The sequence below is a fragment of the Panthera leo genome, chromosome A3, assembly GCF_018350215.1.
Source record: "Panthera leo isolate Ple1 chromosome A3, P.leo_Ple1_pat1.1, whole genome shotgun sequence".
Lineage (NCBI taxonomy): Eukaryota > Metazoa > Chordata > Mammalia > Carnivora > Felidae > Panthera > Panthera leo.
The window spans coordinates 96,389,723-96,406,072 of record NC_056681.1 but is presented as its reverse complement, the minus strand read 5'-3'; the positions used below and the strand labels follow the sequence as shown (position 1 = coordinate 96,406,072).

At 35.4% G+C, this 16,350-nt stretch overlaps 1 long non-coding RNA gene across 1 annotated transcript; it reads left to right on the top strand.

Annotated features, from left to right (window-relative positions):
- Positions 1-6,366: 6,366 nt before the first annotated feature.
- Positions 6,367-16,021, top strand: LOC122215080. Its single transcript, XR_006200225.1, has 3 exons — positions 6,367-6,474; positions 13,553-13,578; positions 15,711-16,021. It is a non-coding gene; the product is annotated as an uncharacterized LOC122215080 (long non-coding RNA).
- Positions 16,022-16,350: the final 329 nt, after the last annotated feature.

Genomic DNA, 16,350 nt, shown 5'->3' with positions numbered 1-16,350 from the left:
ATTTAAAGTCATTTTCTGATTGTACTTTTCAGTCGTTTCTAATTCTTAATTTAAATACTATATCTTTCCCTTACACATAAATATGTATATGCATATAAAATATTGATAAACATCGGGGCACCTGGGTGGCTCAGTTGGTTAAGCGTCCGACTTAGGCTCAGGTCATGATTTCACAGTGCGGTGAGTTCGAGCCCTGTGTAGGGCTCTGTTCTGAAAGCTTGGAGCCTGGAGCCCACTTGCAGTTCTGTGTGTCTCTCTCCTTTCCCCTCCTCTGCGCTCTCTCTCTCTCTCTCAAAAATAAATAAACATTAAAAAAATTAAATATTGATAAGCATTAACAAATTGCATCAAAAATATTAAGCCAATTTATCTTCTTATCACCACTGTATGGGAGTGCCTGTTTCTCCCCACCATTTTCTAAAAGATAATATTCTGTAATTTTGACTTACATTTTCTTATTTATTAAAAAACTTTGACATATTTTCTTCTGCTAATTTGTCATTCATAGTCATTTATTATAACGTTTCATTTTCTACTAAGCAAATATTTTCTTGTAGCATTTTTTGTAAAAATTCTATACATTAAATAACTTAACCCTCTGTTTTATTTGCACTGCATTTTTCATTTTTTAAAAATCTCTGGGGTTTTATTTTTGTAATTAATTTTTTGTTGTAATTAATATTGTTATTTTCAGGGAAGAAATATATGTAATTAATCAGTCTTTTGTGGATTTTTTGCCATCATTTTTCAATTTAAAAAAATCTTTTACACTCTAAAAACTCACACATATTTCTTTTTTTATGTGCAAATTGATTCTTTTTATATTACAGTTATTTTTTCATATAGAATTCATTTTGGATATGGAATGAAATCAGAAACTGGGTTTACCTTCTCTGAATGGATGGACAGGTGGTTTTAAAAAACATTAACGGAGTAATTCATTTATTTATTTATTCATATTTATTGAGCACTCGTGTCAGTTGCTGACAGAAGATGGTTAAATAGATATATTGAAGGCAGGAAAGTTTTATCTTTCTGATATTGATGGGAATGCTTTGCATGTTCACAACTAAGTCCGAATTTGATATTACTTTATGATTATTTTGCAGGAAATATATGTGTATCCTGACATAAACTACTATTTTTAAAAATCAGGAATAGGTCTTATATATTTAAACTTTAGTGTATGTTAAGGCAACTGTTTTCAGGTTTGAATTATATTAATAGACTTCATCAGGTTCTATACTTGTTTTGGCAAAATGGACAACACAGTAGGTTATTCTTCTAATGTGTGTTTTCTATCAGATTTTATGTTAATATTCAGTAAATGATAGGTTAAACTTTCCTTTTTGCAGTTACTGTCTTTTTTTTTTACATATGGCATGCTGGTTTAAAAAAGAGAAAATGTAACTCTTTTTAAGAATGAATGGAATTGAAATTATTAGTTTCTTAATAGCAGACAGTAATTCACCTGTGAATCAGTATGGGCCTGGTGTATATGGAGAAGTCTTATGTTTAGAAAATTGCCTCAAGGATATTTAGTAGATTTGGGTTTTCTACCTCTTTTTTTTAATTTGTTTTTTAAGTTTTTTTTACATTTATTTATTTTTGAGAGACAGAGCATAAGTGGGGTGTGGAGGCAGAGAGAGAGAAAGAGACACAGAATCTGAAGCAGGCTCCAGGCTCTGAGCAAGCATTCAGCACAGAGCTTGATGTGGGGCTCGAACCCACAAACCATGAGATCATGATCTGAGCTGAAGTTGGTCACTTAACCGACTGAGCCACCCAGGTGCCCAGAGGGAGAGAATCCTAAGCAGGCTTGCACCACCAGTGCTGAGCCCATTGTGAGGCTGAGTTCGCCAACCCTGAGATCATGACCTGAGCCGAAATCAAGTAAGACGCTCAACCGACTGAGCCACGCAGACACCCTGGGTTTTCTACCTCTTAATGATGCATAATTAATGACTCAATGACAAAGGGAAATTATTTGTATACCCTTTGAATCTTCAGATAATTTAATCTTAGGAATCTGGTATTTTTCCTTTTCATGATTTCTTAGGCTACTTAGTGGTTGGTTAATTTGTGCATTTTCAAATACCAGCTATTGCATTAGATTGCCAATTTATCACATTCTTTTTAAAAAAATTTAACGTTTATTTATTATTTTGAGAGAGAGAGAGAGAGAGCATGAGCAGGGGAGGAGCCAGAGAGACAGGGAGACACAGAATCTGAAGCAGGCTCCAGGCTCTGAGCAATCATTCAGCACAGAGCTTGATGCGGGGCTTAAACCCACAAACCATGAGATCATGACCTGAGCCAAAGTCAGACGTTTAAGCAACTGAGCCACCCAGGCACCTCAATTTATCACGTTATTTTCCTGCATTCTTGATATCTCTTGGGAACTTCATTCTTTTGCTTGTCTTCATATTCATTTTATTTTCATTGTCTTTGTTTCTTGAATACAAATGTGGTAAACAAAAATGGTCTCCAGTAGGATTAAGGCAAAGAGTAAAAAAAAAAAAAGAAGAAGGAAAACAAGGTAAAAATTTGAAGACATTTTAAAGTTACTTTAAAAGAAGTAAAGGATGTGAAGACTTATGCAGATGATTCTCCAATGGAAGAAACCACATAGCACAAACCTAGGCAGAGATAAAGGTCCCTATGAACCTAAAGTCCATTGCAGAGACACGTGAGAGCTGGCGCTGCCAGCAGCTGGGAGAATTATACCCAATGCCAGCCTTTCTGACATTTGCTCAAAACTCTTTTCTTTTTCTTTCCTCAATTAAGTCCCCTCCCGATACAATCACCCTAGAGGCTATGACTATTTGGTTCTGAGCTCATTAGGAAAACCTAACTTTGTGAAGAATTCCCAAAATGTATTTCAAAACTAGATGAATCAAAAAGCAATATTCCCGGGGCACCCTGGTGGCTCAGTTGGTTAAGTGTCCATCTCTTGTTTTCGGCTCAGTTCTTGGTCTCACGAATCAAGATCTCACAGCTCGTGAGTTCAAGCCCTGTGTTGGGCTCTGCACTGACAGTGTGGAGCCTCCTTGGGATTCTCCCTCTCCCTCTTTGCCTCTCCCACATGCTCTCTCTCTCTCTCTCTCTCTCTCTCTCTCTCTTCTCTCGCTCAAAAATAAATAAATAAATAAACTTAAAAAAAAAAAAAAAAGTCAGTATTCCCTGTATAGCGTTGTCCAGCAGGCTCAAGTTGGTTGGTTTGTATTCTGTGGTTAATTTCCTTAACTATGATTCATTTTAATTGGCATATAAACTGACTAGGTCTGCATATTTCAGGCAAAATGACAGAATCTAGTGTTAATTATTATCACAGTAGCAAGTAATTGAACAATTTGTTGTGGAATATGGGATATATAAATTCAAAACCCATTCAACAACCCATTTGCTGGTAAGAAGTAACCATGAATAATTTCACTTCCATTGGTCAGTATGATTTTTCTTCAGTATATTTAATTGTATTTGTTCATTTTAAGCACCATCATGACCTAATGGTTCCCTATAAACTTCACTGATTCTAATATATGAAAATATTTTTAAATTTAATGTGTAAATCTTTACTGTTTGGTCTTTCAGGGTAACCTCCTAATAAATATGTGTAGATATATACATACATACATGTATTTTAATGCTATCCCAGATGTTTTAAAGTATCTTTTCTTTATTAAAAAAAAAGCATCTCAGGCTCATTTGGAGATTTTTTTGAGTAAATATTGGAATTCATGGACAAAACACATTTTGTTGAGTGGAAGAAGCCAAACTCAAAAGACCACACATTATATAATTTCAGTCATCTAACATTCTAAAGAGACAAAACTGAGCAATGGAAAACAGAGGAATGTTTTCCAGTTGTGGAGGGAAGGATGGATCACTATGAAACGATGCATAGAATAAGTTTTAAGGTAATGGAACTGTTCTTTTTGGTACTTCAGTAGTAGATACATGGCTTTATGTATTTATCAAAACCCATAGAGCTGTACATCAAAAAGGGTAAGCTTCAATGTATGCAAACTAAAAAAATTATATCAGGTGCCTAGGATCCCAGAATGTAATATAAACTGTGACAAAATGAACATAACTGTACGAAAAATTTTACACAACCTTACTACAGGGAGTGGAGCTAAAAAGTTGATCTAAGTAATACCAACAAACGGCATTTAGACTGAACACTGTAGAGCTTAAGGACATGAAGGTATAGCATGGTGTAACTGTTCTGAATCTGCATTATATGTCTGTTCAGGTTAAACAAGTCAGTGGATGGTGAGTTATTTGGTCAGGTTTGTCACTATTGGGCAGGAAAAATATAGAAAAGCAAGAGAGAATAAATAACCAGCACTTGTTTGGAGTATGAGATATCAGTATGAATTTAACATTTAGTTTAATATAGGTAAATATGGATAGATACAGAAATAATGATAGGTGTGTGTATATACATATGTTCGTTGTATACGTGCATATATGCCCTAAATAATTTGCTAAGAAGCAATAACAATTTGTAGAAGCAATAACAATCCAATAGCTAAGAGCACACCCAGCACCTAGTTTTTGGTTTCTAAATGCCATTATTCAATGAAAAGGAAAAGGGCTTGTAGAAATGGCTGTGCTAGGGCTGAGTTAGGTAAGGTGCCTAATGAACCCAGAGCACCTTTTAGTATCAGAAAGCAAATAAGTACTCAAAAAGCTAAGGAGGGGTATGTCAAAAGAAATAAAAGCCAAAGTAGAAGAGCTACTAAGAGTCAAACAAAGCTGTGATAATGTTAACAATAAAATACATGGTGTGGTATTGAGTTAAAAAAACAATGTATAAAACAAATATACATGATTCCATACTTATATAAATAAATGATTGAACAAATAAATAAATGGGGAGAAAGGACACATCCTCCTAAGAGAAGAATTATAAATAATATAAGTAAATACTGCCCCCTCCAGGAGATGGGACTGAATTCCATACTTATTGATGTTAAAATTCTTTGAAAACTAGATTAAAAGAAAACCTCCTTAATCTAAGAGTATATCCATAAATCTACAAATATCATATTTAGTGGTTAATATTAAGATGTTTCTACTTGTGAGTAGGAATGAGACACATAGGAATTCTAGCCAGTGCTATGTTTCCAGCAAGAGAAAAAAAAAATGTATACACAATGGAAAATAGAGAAAAACATGACTTTTTAAACAGATGACATGATTGTATACATGGAAACTTCAAAATAATCGAATGAATATTATTATAATTTGGTATTTCAAGGTTTCTGGATTTAAGACCTATATATATAAACCACTATATTTCTACACATTAGTGACAAAAATAGAATGTGAAACTTACAATGATATAATTTATAACAGTGTTAAAGCATATCCAATGCAGAGAAATAAATTTTATAAAAGATGTACAACCTTTTTACACAGAGCATTAGTTGGCACTAGAGAAATTAAAGAAAATCTAAATAACTAAAAGTTCTGTCATTACTGATATTGAAAGAGTCAAAGTTATAAAGATGTAATTCTTAAAACAATAAATTCAATGCAATAACAATAAAAACCACTCAGGATCTTGAAAGGTTTGTTGTGGAGTGTGAATTGGTAACTTTATTTGAAAATTTGTATGGGGGTGCCAGGGTGGCTCAGTCAGTTAAACGTGTGACTTTGGCTCAGGTCATGATCTCACAGTTTGTGAGTTCAAGCCCCACATCGGGCTCCATGCTGACAGCTTGGAGTATGGAGCCTGCTTCAGATTCTATATCTCCCTCTCTCTCTGCCCCTTCCCCACTCATGCTCGCTCTCTCTCTCTCTCTCTCTCTCTCTCTCAAAAATGAAAAGTAAAAACAAACAAACAAAAAGACGAAAGGAAAAACATTAAAAAATTATAAAAAAATAAGAAGAAAAAAATGAAAATTTGTATGGAAGCATATGGGAAAATAGCCAAGACAAACATTGACGGACAATAAAGGTGAAGGAATCTACTGAATACCAGGAGTTATTTTTAAACTTCAAGACAATATACAGTATGTTGGTGCAAGGATATACAAATAGAGCAATGGAGCAGAATAGAGTCTCCAGAACCAAACACATAGTCATTTGGTCAAGGATGATGGTGTCTTTGTAGTGCCATAGAGAAAAGATGATTGTCAGTAAACTGTTTATCTCTTCCTCTACCCTCTTACCAATAAGCCTTTTATGTTTCACTTAAGTAATTTCACTTATCCATGTTTTTGTATAATACAGTTAATTCAGGGTTTCTGATTTCTAAAAAAACAGATAGGGGATACTTGACTTCCACTGCTTCACAAAGAACTCTTTATTCTTCTCCTTCCCTAGTGTGCAACTCTTCAGGACACCCTGGCCTTGTGCTTGCCTGCTCATCAGGTCCTGTTAACTGGTGCAAACAAAGACGAGTACAATTTCCTGAGAGTTGATTGCAAACCTGGATTCACTGAAGCAAACTTTCCAAAGGTATTGTCAGTCACCATGACAAGTTAGTTTCTGCTAGGCTTAACTGCTTACTTACATTAATTTTTGCCTAATAACGTGGGTATTTAAGGTTGTGAATGTTACTTTCATTATAACTTTAGACATTTCTCCCAGGGTAGGATTTTTAGAGTTTTAAATAATTTGTTTTCCAAATATTCTGTGATGTGAGTTTTACTTTCTTGTTTTACTCATTAGTTAAGAGGGAAATTTTTGTGTGATGAGAGACTTTGCATATGTTTCTGTGTTTTAAAGTATCTTGGTTCCAGATTCAGTGATTTGAGTTCGAGATGTTGGTCTTTAATATTATTCCACTTTAAATTATTGTTTTGCTTATCGTCTTTTTGTCTATTTTCCGTAAATATTCAACTGCTTCAAATTACTATATGCTCTTTTTATTGGAGTTTTCCTTCAAAGCCAAAATTACGCCTTCCCCTAACTCTACTTCTAAATTAGTTCACTGATACTTTAAAAGAATGAAATTTCTGTAACATTACAGTATGGTCTGGTATTTGAGTCTGTCTCGTCACAGTTTTTATCTGAAGAAATTGAACAGTGAGTTCCTTTTTTTTCATGGTATAGATCATTACTGGCCTTCCACCTTTTTTCTTGGTTAACTGTTTCCTCAGAGTTTTTTTTTTTTGTTTTTTGTTTTTTGTTTTTTGTTTTTTACTGAAAAGATGAGGGTGATGGTAGTGTACCGAGGCCATATTCACTACCCACAGTGTATACAGCAGGCTAGTTAATTTTCAGGGTGCAAGAGATTCTGGGTCTCATAGTGAGAAGAAAATATATAGATGAAGTGGTACAAAGAGCCTCTGATGCTGTTACCGTCTGTTTGTGAGACAGTTTGAGCTTGCCCTGATGTGCTGGCTGAACAAGTCCACATTAGTTATCACTGATGCAAACTGCTTTCTTTTTTTTTTTTTTTTTTAAATTTTTTTTCAACGTTTTTTATTTATTTTTGGGACAGAGAGAGACAGAGCATGAACGGGGGAGGGGCAGAGAGAGAGGGAGACACAGAATCGGAAGCAGGCTCCAGGCTCTGAGCCATCAGCCCAGAGCCTGACGCGGGGCTCGAACTCACGGACCGCGAGATCGTGACCTGGCTGAAGTCGGACGCTTAACCGACTGCGCCACCCAGGCGCCCCTAAACTGCTTTCATTGTCTGTGTATTCTGGGGTGTTTTAGAAGGTTCCATGTCAGGTGATATTTTAAAGGGAATAATGTCTTTATTTCAGCTTATTCAACAGAACGAATCTTTCTGCTTTTTTTTTTTAATCTTCAGGAATTACTTTTACTTTTTATTTTGAAATATATCACACTCTATGCAGTTTTATGTACTGAAAATCCCTAGGTTAATCACACAGGTCTTGAAGGCCATTTGCAATACTTTTCTTGGATGTATGCTAGTAGTAGATGCCTCTGTATGGATCTGCATTTAGGCTTTTCATGTGCACACATTCAAAACTGGATCTGCCAGCCTACTCCGCTGAAATCTAAACTTTTAAACTTTTCCCACCTATGCCATCTTTTCAAAGCAATAAATAAATAAATAAATACATACATACATACATACATACATACATACATACATAAGAGACAGAGAGAGAGAGAAAGGAATTATCTGCAGGACAGAGGTCCCATCATTCTCGTCAGCCTATTTTGCAGGTATGACTCACCTGGATGTTTTAGTTGTTGTTGTTGTTGTTGTTGTTGTTGTTGTTGTTGTTGTTGTTTTATTTTGTTTTAAGGTTTATTTATTTTTGAGAGAGAGAGAGAGAGAGACAAAGCATGAGTGGGAGAGGGGCAGAGAGAGAGTGAGACACAGAATCCGAAGCAGGCTCCACGCTCTGACCTGTTAGCACAGAGCCTGACTTGGGGCTCAAACTCATGGACTGCAAGATAATGACCTGAGCTGAAGTCGGATGTTCAACTGACTGAGCCACCCAGGTGCCCCATCACCTGGATGTTTGTTAATTTTACTTTGCCACTGCATCTTAAAGCTAATCTTGAACAGCAGCAAGACTGGATTCTTCTACTGTTTACAAATATGCTAATGAAGACTCATTGTTAATCCTCCCTTAGTAGTCCTAATCTATAAATTTAGGGAAAAAACAATGTAAGCCAGTATTATGGAGGTCCAAATTCAATTGACATATCCTACAATTATAACTTCATCATAAGATCTTCCCATCTTTTACTTATATAAAAAAAAAAATCTGAGAAGTGTTCTCCAAAGAATAAGTTTGCTGAGATTCTAAATCATAAGCAAGGAATTGTCAAAACACAGAAACTAAACTGAGAGGAAGAACTTGGGTAAGGCCGATAGATTAAAGGCTAAGAACCAGCTATGAGAAATATTTACAAATGGAGAACAGAACCTAGAGATTGAGCAATTTCTGAAGTGACAATGGAGGCATTCTGTAGATTGCTTGTGACCTTAGAAGTGGATAGAAAGGAAGCATTAAAGTAAAGTGAACCCCATATTTCCATAGTTGTGGAAAACTGAAACTGCAAATCCATATTAAACTTTTTTTGAAAAATGTCAGTCACTCAGGTCATGAATTCAGTGAGAAAATGTGCAGAAAACAAAGACTTATATCCTTTCACAACTCACCTGAAAAATAAAGCACCATAGAGATTTTTGTCTGACACCTCACAATCAAAAATAAATGATTATAAAGAAGATACCCAGAATCTCAAAGAAACATCCATATATTGCTTCAGGAGATAACCACAGTTGCTTCCATTGAATGCTGATTCAGGAAAATCTGAATATTATTTACAGAATGTGTGAAAATGAGTTATACTCTCCAGCCACCAAGACCCACTTCCACAATTTATTACCAACTCTTATTAATACTACCTCCTAAATGCCTCTTACTATTACTGTTGTCAACTGAAACTCTGACAAAGGAGCAAAGGCAATAATGGAACAAAGATAGTCTCTTCAACAAATGGAGCTGGAACAGCTGAATACCCACAAGCAAAAAAATTAATTTTAACACAAACCTTTAATCACTTCACAAAAATTAACTCAAAATGGATCACAGACCTAAATATTGCATACAAAACTATAAAACTCCTAGAAGATAATGTTGGAAACAACCTCGATAACCTTGGGTATGGTGATGCCATTTTGGATACAACATCAAAGCCACAACAATCCATGAAAGAAATAATTGATAAGCTGGACTTCATTAAAATTAAAAACTTTTTCTCTGTGAAAAACAATGTCAAGAGAATGAGAAGACAAGCCATACCCTGGGAGAATGTATTTACTAGAGACATATCTTATAAAGGAATATTATTCAAAGTATACAAAGAACCCTTAAAGCTCACAATAAGAAAAAAATTGGTTTAAAAAAATGGGCTGAAGACCTTAGCAGATCTCACCAAAGAAAATATACAGATGACAAATAAGCATATGAAAAGATGTTCCACGTATGTCACTGGAGCAAACCAAATTAAAACAACAGTAAGATACACACCTATTAGAATGGCCAAAATCTGAAACATTGACAACACCAAATGCTGGTGAGAATGTAGTAGGGATGTATTTATTGCTGGCAGGAATGCAAAATGGTACAACCACTTTAGAAGACAGGTTTATGGTTTCTTGTAGAACTAAGCATATTCTTACATACAATTCAGTAGCCATGCTCTTTGGTATTTACCCAGAGGAGCTCTAAACTAACATTCACACAAAAACCTGCATAGGGTTGTTTATAACAACTAATTTATTAATAGCTGACAAAACTTAAAAGGAACCAACATGTCCATTAGTAGGGGGATGGATGAATAAAGTATAGTACATCTAGACAATGGAATATTATTCATTCCTACAAAAAAGTGAGCTATCGAGCCATGAAAAAACATGGAGGAAACTTAAATGCCTATTACTAAGTGGAAGAAGCCAGTCTGTAAAGGCTCTATACTGTATGAGTCCAACTATATAACATTCTGGAAAAGACCAAACCATGTAGACAATAAAAAGATTAGTGGTTGCCTGGGAGGTGGGGAAGGGGATTTTGAAGAGATAAAGCACAGTGGATATTAGGGAAGTGAAAATAATTTGTATGGTACTATAATGATGGGTACATATCATTATACATTTATCCAATTCATAGAATGTACAGTTCCAAGGGTGAATCCTCATATTAACTATGGACTTTGGGTAACTATGATGTGTCAATGTAGGCTCATCCTTGGTAACAAAATGCACCACTGTTGTGAGTAATGTTGATATAGGGTAGGCTATGCATGTGTAGGATCAAGGATATGTGGTAAATCTCTGTACCTTTCTCTCAAACTGTGGCTATGCCACAGCTAATGGGGACTTTTTGTTTGTTTGTTTGTTTGTTTGTTTGTTTAACTTACATCCAAGTTAGTTAGCATATAATGCAACAATGATTTCAGGAGTAGATTCCTTAATGCCTCTTACCCATTTAACCCATCCCCATTCCCACAACCCCTCCAGTAACTCTCTGTTCGTTCTCCAAATTTAAGAGTCTCTTATGTTTTGTCCCCCTCCCTGTTTTTATATTATTTTTGCTTTCCTTCCCTTGTATTCATCTGTTCTGTGTCTTAAAGTCCTCATATGAGTGAAGTCATATGATATTTATACTTGGATGGGGAGTTTTTAATAAGAAAGTGATGTAATGCCATTTGTTATTTGAAGATAATTCAAGTAACACTGTAGAAGACCCTTTATACTGAGGGATGTTTCAAAGAGACAGGAATGTTGATGAAGTGTCTTCATTCAACATAAGTCTTGTCAAGGCAAAATTGTGTAAGAGCTACAGATTAGAAGGTTTTGGCCTTTGTTTCACTCTGTGAGAGGGGTGTAGCATAATCCTTATAGCCTGTTAGGCCTATGTTCAAGTTTTGGCTCTAAAAAATGCCAGCTGTAAGACCTTAGGCCAATTGTTTTAACCTCTTTTGCCCTTCTTTTTCACCCATTAAACAGGGATAATAATAGCAATTTCATAAGTTTTGTGAAGATTATGGGAAATAGTAGATGTTAAGCTCCAAAACTAAGATGACTGACAAAAAATAGACACATAATAATTTATATTTGCTGTAATTATTATGCTTAGGGATAATGTTTTTAATGTTTAATTTCTAAAAATTGCTTAATTCTGTATATAATCAATAAGACACTGTTGGCCCATTTTGCCTAATGACATGCCTGCAACATTTCTCCTCTAATACAACTTCCCGATTGTGTGTCTGTGTTCTTTCTGTCCCTCAAGTATTCTTTACCACAATGAAATGGTGGGGGAAAGAAGTGTAAGCCACTCTGAAAGAAATGTTTCTACCTGGGATTCAGGATGGAAACTGGCCCTCCTTGGTATGGCATGACACTCCTTGTATGTCACTAGTTGCCATGCTTGAAAGCAGTAATTCACTTTATGCTCGGTACCAAAAAGGTTAGCATAAAATATCACAGTAGCTCTGGTGAAGAGATGATGATATTCTATATCATGACTATGGCTGTGGAATAGATTTGAACATTTATAACGATGTATCAAGGATCTTGCTGGATAGGGAAGATGAAGTGGCAAAGACAAAGGAATTGATTTCAGGCTTTTGGCCTGTTTGGAGAATTTTAATATTACACAACTGAGAAGTCATCATATCTCCCTTTATTCCCTATTTTTTTTGGTTCTTTCTGAGCTATATCACTTTCTCTTAACACCCATTTGAACATAATTCAGCATTTCTTAAAATTATCTCTGAAAGATACACCTGCAGAATCATTCTTGGAAAGTATAGGATTTACTGAAGACCAAGGAGAGATATTGAAAAATTTTTAGAAATTCTTTAAAAGTATTTAGCAGGGTGAACCATGTTTCATTTCATTTTTGCCCATGATTCTTACCCCCATAGAATATCCAGTCTTTAAAAAAAAAAAAAAGGATTTATAGACTTGCCAGAGACTCTTCTCTTTTCCATATTTCCTCTGTGTATTTCTAGTCACTCTTGTTCGGTATGAAGTAGTGAATTCAGTTCTACTCCCACCTTCCATTTCCAGAGTCACGTATGAAATTCACAAGATGTACAGGACAAAATCTCCCTCTTCCTGTGGTTCATTTGATATGCTTTACTGAAATACCAGTACAAACAGTACAAGAGTGAGTCATATCCTAAGAAGAATAATAGAAGCTCTGTTTAATCTTTTTATAATATTAACTATGAGAGAGAAAATAGTGGAAAAAATAATAACTGCCAATATGCATGAGAGGTAGGATTTGTGTATGTTCAATTTTAATATGTTTGTAGGCTTTTGTAACATCTAGGTTTGATGCCTAGGACACTGTTAGAAATAGGGTTCTGGAATATGGCAATGAATGGATCTGCAACAGATTAGCCTTAAGATAGCTGAGCTGGGTAAGAAATGACCAGAATATATGGATTCGAATATAGTAGGACTGGAATGAAGTGCCGAAAAAGGGAGAAAAATTCTTCCTGAACTTTCATATCAGAATGTTCTTGGGAATGACTATTCAGCCACTGTATTTATTTTCAGGTTACCAGTCTTCCAAATCTCTCAATATATTATGAGAAATCAATATACATGTCTTTAATTTACTTAATACATAATAAATAGAAAATTTCTTTTAACTATAAAATTTAGATAAACTTAAAGGCAAATTAAGATTTTTCTTAATGTTCGTATCCCTCATCATGCACTGAATTCCACGTGATTCTAACTTGGACTCTGGTATTCACAAAGGAAGCCATTGTTTTGAATTTTGAATTTTGAATTCTTCTCAAAAAAACCATATTGGGTTTTTCTTTCTTACTAATAGGATATTTGTATTAAATCTTACAATTTAAATAAAGGTTGTATTTATATAAATTGCCTAATTCTGTGCTTAGAGTATAGTACTAATACTAATCAATAGCAATATTAACTAACATTTATAGATCTGGGAGCAATCCTAAGGGTTTTGTATATGTTAGGGTGTTTAGTCCTAAAAATAATTTTAGAAAATAGATAACTTATGAAGTAAATAATAGAATTTATGAACTTGTATTCTTATCCTTATTTCAGAGATGAGGAAAATGAATCAGAGAAGGGTAAGTAACCTGATCAAACTTATACAGCTGGTCACTTTGAACCAATGCAGTTAGGTTTCCAACATTGACACTTTAAAAACTACATAATACTGTAGTCTTGTTATCTCCCTGCCTTTTGCAACAATTAAATTTCAAAAATTTAAAGTGGCTACTACTTACCCAAATATACAATTCATAAATGGAATGAATTTTAAAATTTCATGACTTCTAACTACAGGCTAAGGCTTTTGTTTGTTTCTTTATTTGCTTGGTGGTTATTTTTCCTTGCTTTCTTTTTATTTTCTACCCTACTGCCATATAAGCTATGGAAAAATGTAGAAAGAAAAAGTCAGATGGTCATAACAAGTTATTTACTCCACATAAATTAATCAACACTATGCCTGATAATATGCTGGGTATATAGAAATAGACAAAACAAAACAAAACCAAAAAACAAAAGGTTTTGTTACTGAGAGATGGAAAAGGAAAAAAAGCCTCACTTCTTTTCCCTGCCACAGTAAAAAATTACAGGACAGTGAAACAAAAATATTAGCAGAGCAAAGTTTTATTAAAGTACATTCCAAGGGAGGAGGGGGTCAGTCAAGAGAGAGGATGGCCCCAGAAACTCCAGGATGTGGGCTTATATCATTTTTTTTCCTTAGGACTGGTCCTAGGGTGTCATCATTAGAGTGACAGGCTAGATTCTATAATAATTAGCCAACTACTCATGTCCTTTCCCAAGATGCACTGGAAATGCCTGCCTGGAGTGGGAAACTGCAACATTATTTCTATTCTAAGGACATAGGTCAAATAAGGACGAGCAGCTGCCTTCTGCACAAGTGCAACAAGCAGGACAAACTAAACTCTTCCTCTGCCAGGATGTTGTAACCTCAAGCCACTGCTAGATGGGAGGAATGAGGTGGTCCCTGGGCGGTCCTCTGTTGGGGCTCTCCATCAGGACGTCTAAGGTCCATCCTCCTGTCACTCATGCCTAGTTTCCCAGCTAACAGTTTCTGCTCTTTAAATTCAGTAGTGGAGTCAAATACCAAAATGTATAATTCCCATTCTCTTAAGAGTGGGCTGCTGATTGAAACTTAGTGGCTTGCTTTTGAAGGATAAAGGACAAAAATGGAAAATTAGGGGCTTTATATAGGATAAACCTGACAGTCACTACGTTAGCCAAGTGATCATGCTAACATCATCAGGAATAAGCCGTCTTAATTTCGTGTACCTCCTGATATGAAGTAAGGGGGAAATTAACTTCACCTCTGTGGTATTCTTCCTAAAAATCCATAAGCATATCTAATCATGAGAAACATCAGGGGAAAAAAAATGTCTAATTGAGAGACATCAAAATAGGACTATTGTTCTTGAAAACTATCAAAGTTATAAAAAATAAAGGTAAGGGAAATGTAACAAATTAGAAAATACAAAAGAAACAATAGCTAAATGCAGTGATAGATTTATTCTTTATTGATAGATCCTAGAACCACACACACACACACATATACAAAAGACATTAGTGGACAAACTACTTGCTGGTGAAATCCAAGTAAAGTTTTTTACTTAGTTACCAATGTTCTAATTTAAATGTCCTAGTTTTAATAAATGTACTATGGTTATATGTTAATATAAGGATAAGCTAGGTGAAGGGTATATGGTACTAAACTCTTCTATAAACTTAAAATCACTTAAAAATGAAAGTTTGGGGCACCTGGGTTGATCTCAGCTCAGGTCATGATATCACGGTTTGTGAGTTCAAGCTCTGGATCAGGCTCTGTGCTGACAGCATGGAGCCTGCTTGGAATTCTCTCTCCTTCTGTTTCTATTCCTGCCCCACTCGTGCACTTGCTTACTCACCACCACCCCTCAAAATAATTAATTAATTAATTAAATTTTTAAAACAGTTTTCAATTATTACAATATTAGTACATGCTCTTAAGAACACATCTAAAGAAGTATCTAGAGTAGGGGGTGGCAAATTATAGTCTCATAGGCAAAATGCTGCCTTGGCCTATTTTGGATAGCCTGAGAGCTAAGAATACTTTTACAATTTAAAGGATTAGAAACAAAACAAAACAACAACAAAGAGTATACGGCAGGGACCTGATGTGGTCTGCAAAACTAAAATATTTTCTATTGGCCCTTTGCAGGAAAATGTCGCTGTTCCCAGGTTGAGAGAATCAAGAAATAACACTTGGAAGGAAGATCTTCTAAACCAAAAACTGAAAAGTGAGAAGGCATCAGCCTAAGGAAGCAGCACATGAGTATAATGAAAGGGTAAGGTGCTAAAATGCGAGGCAATGTTCCAGGCCAAAGAGAGACATGTGGGAAGACAGAAGGAATGTGAGATTATGACCCATTTAGAAACTAAGAGTGGAAATAATGGCCACATGGCTAGAGATCTGGATGGCACCGTGCAAGAGGAATTGATGCTGGTGAGTTAAGCAAGGGCTGGAGCTTGCATGCATGCCACATGACTACATTCAGAATTCATGAAAGTGATTGGATAGCTTATAAACTGCTGTATGCCATGATACATTGTGTATTTCTAAAACAGGTCACTCTGGAGAAGGGAGTGGAGGAGGAATAAGACTGGTGACTGACAAACCAGTTAGGCATTTGTACTGTTCCGTTAAAAAAAATAATAATGTTGGGAGCACCTGGGTGGCTCAGTCAGTTAAGCATCTGACTTCAGCTCAGGTCAAGATCTCATGATTCATGGGTTCAAGCCCTGCGTCGGGTTCTGTGCTGACAGCTCAGAGCCTGGAGCCTGCTTCTGATTCTGTCTCT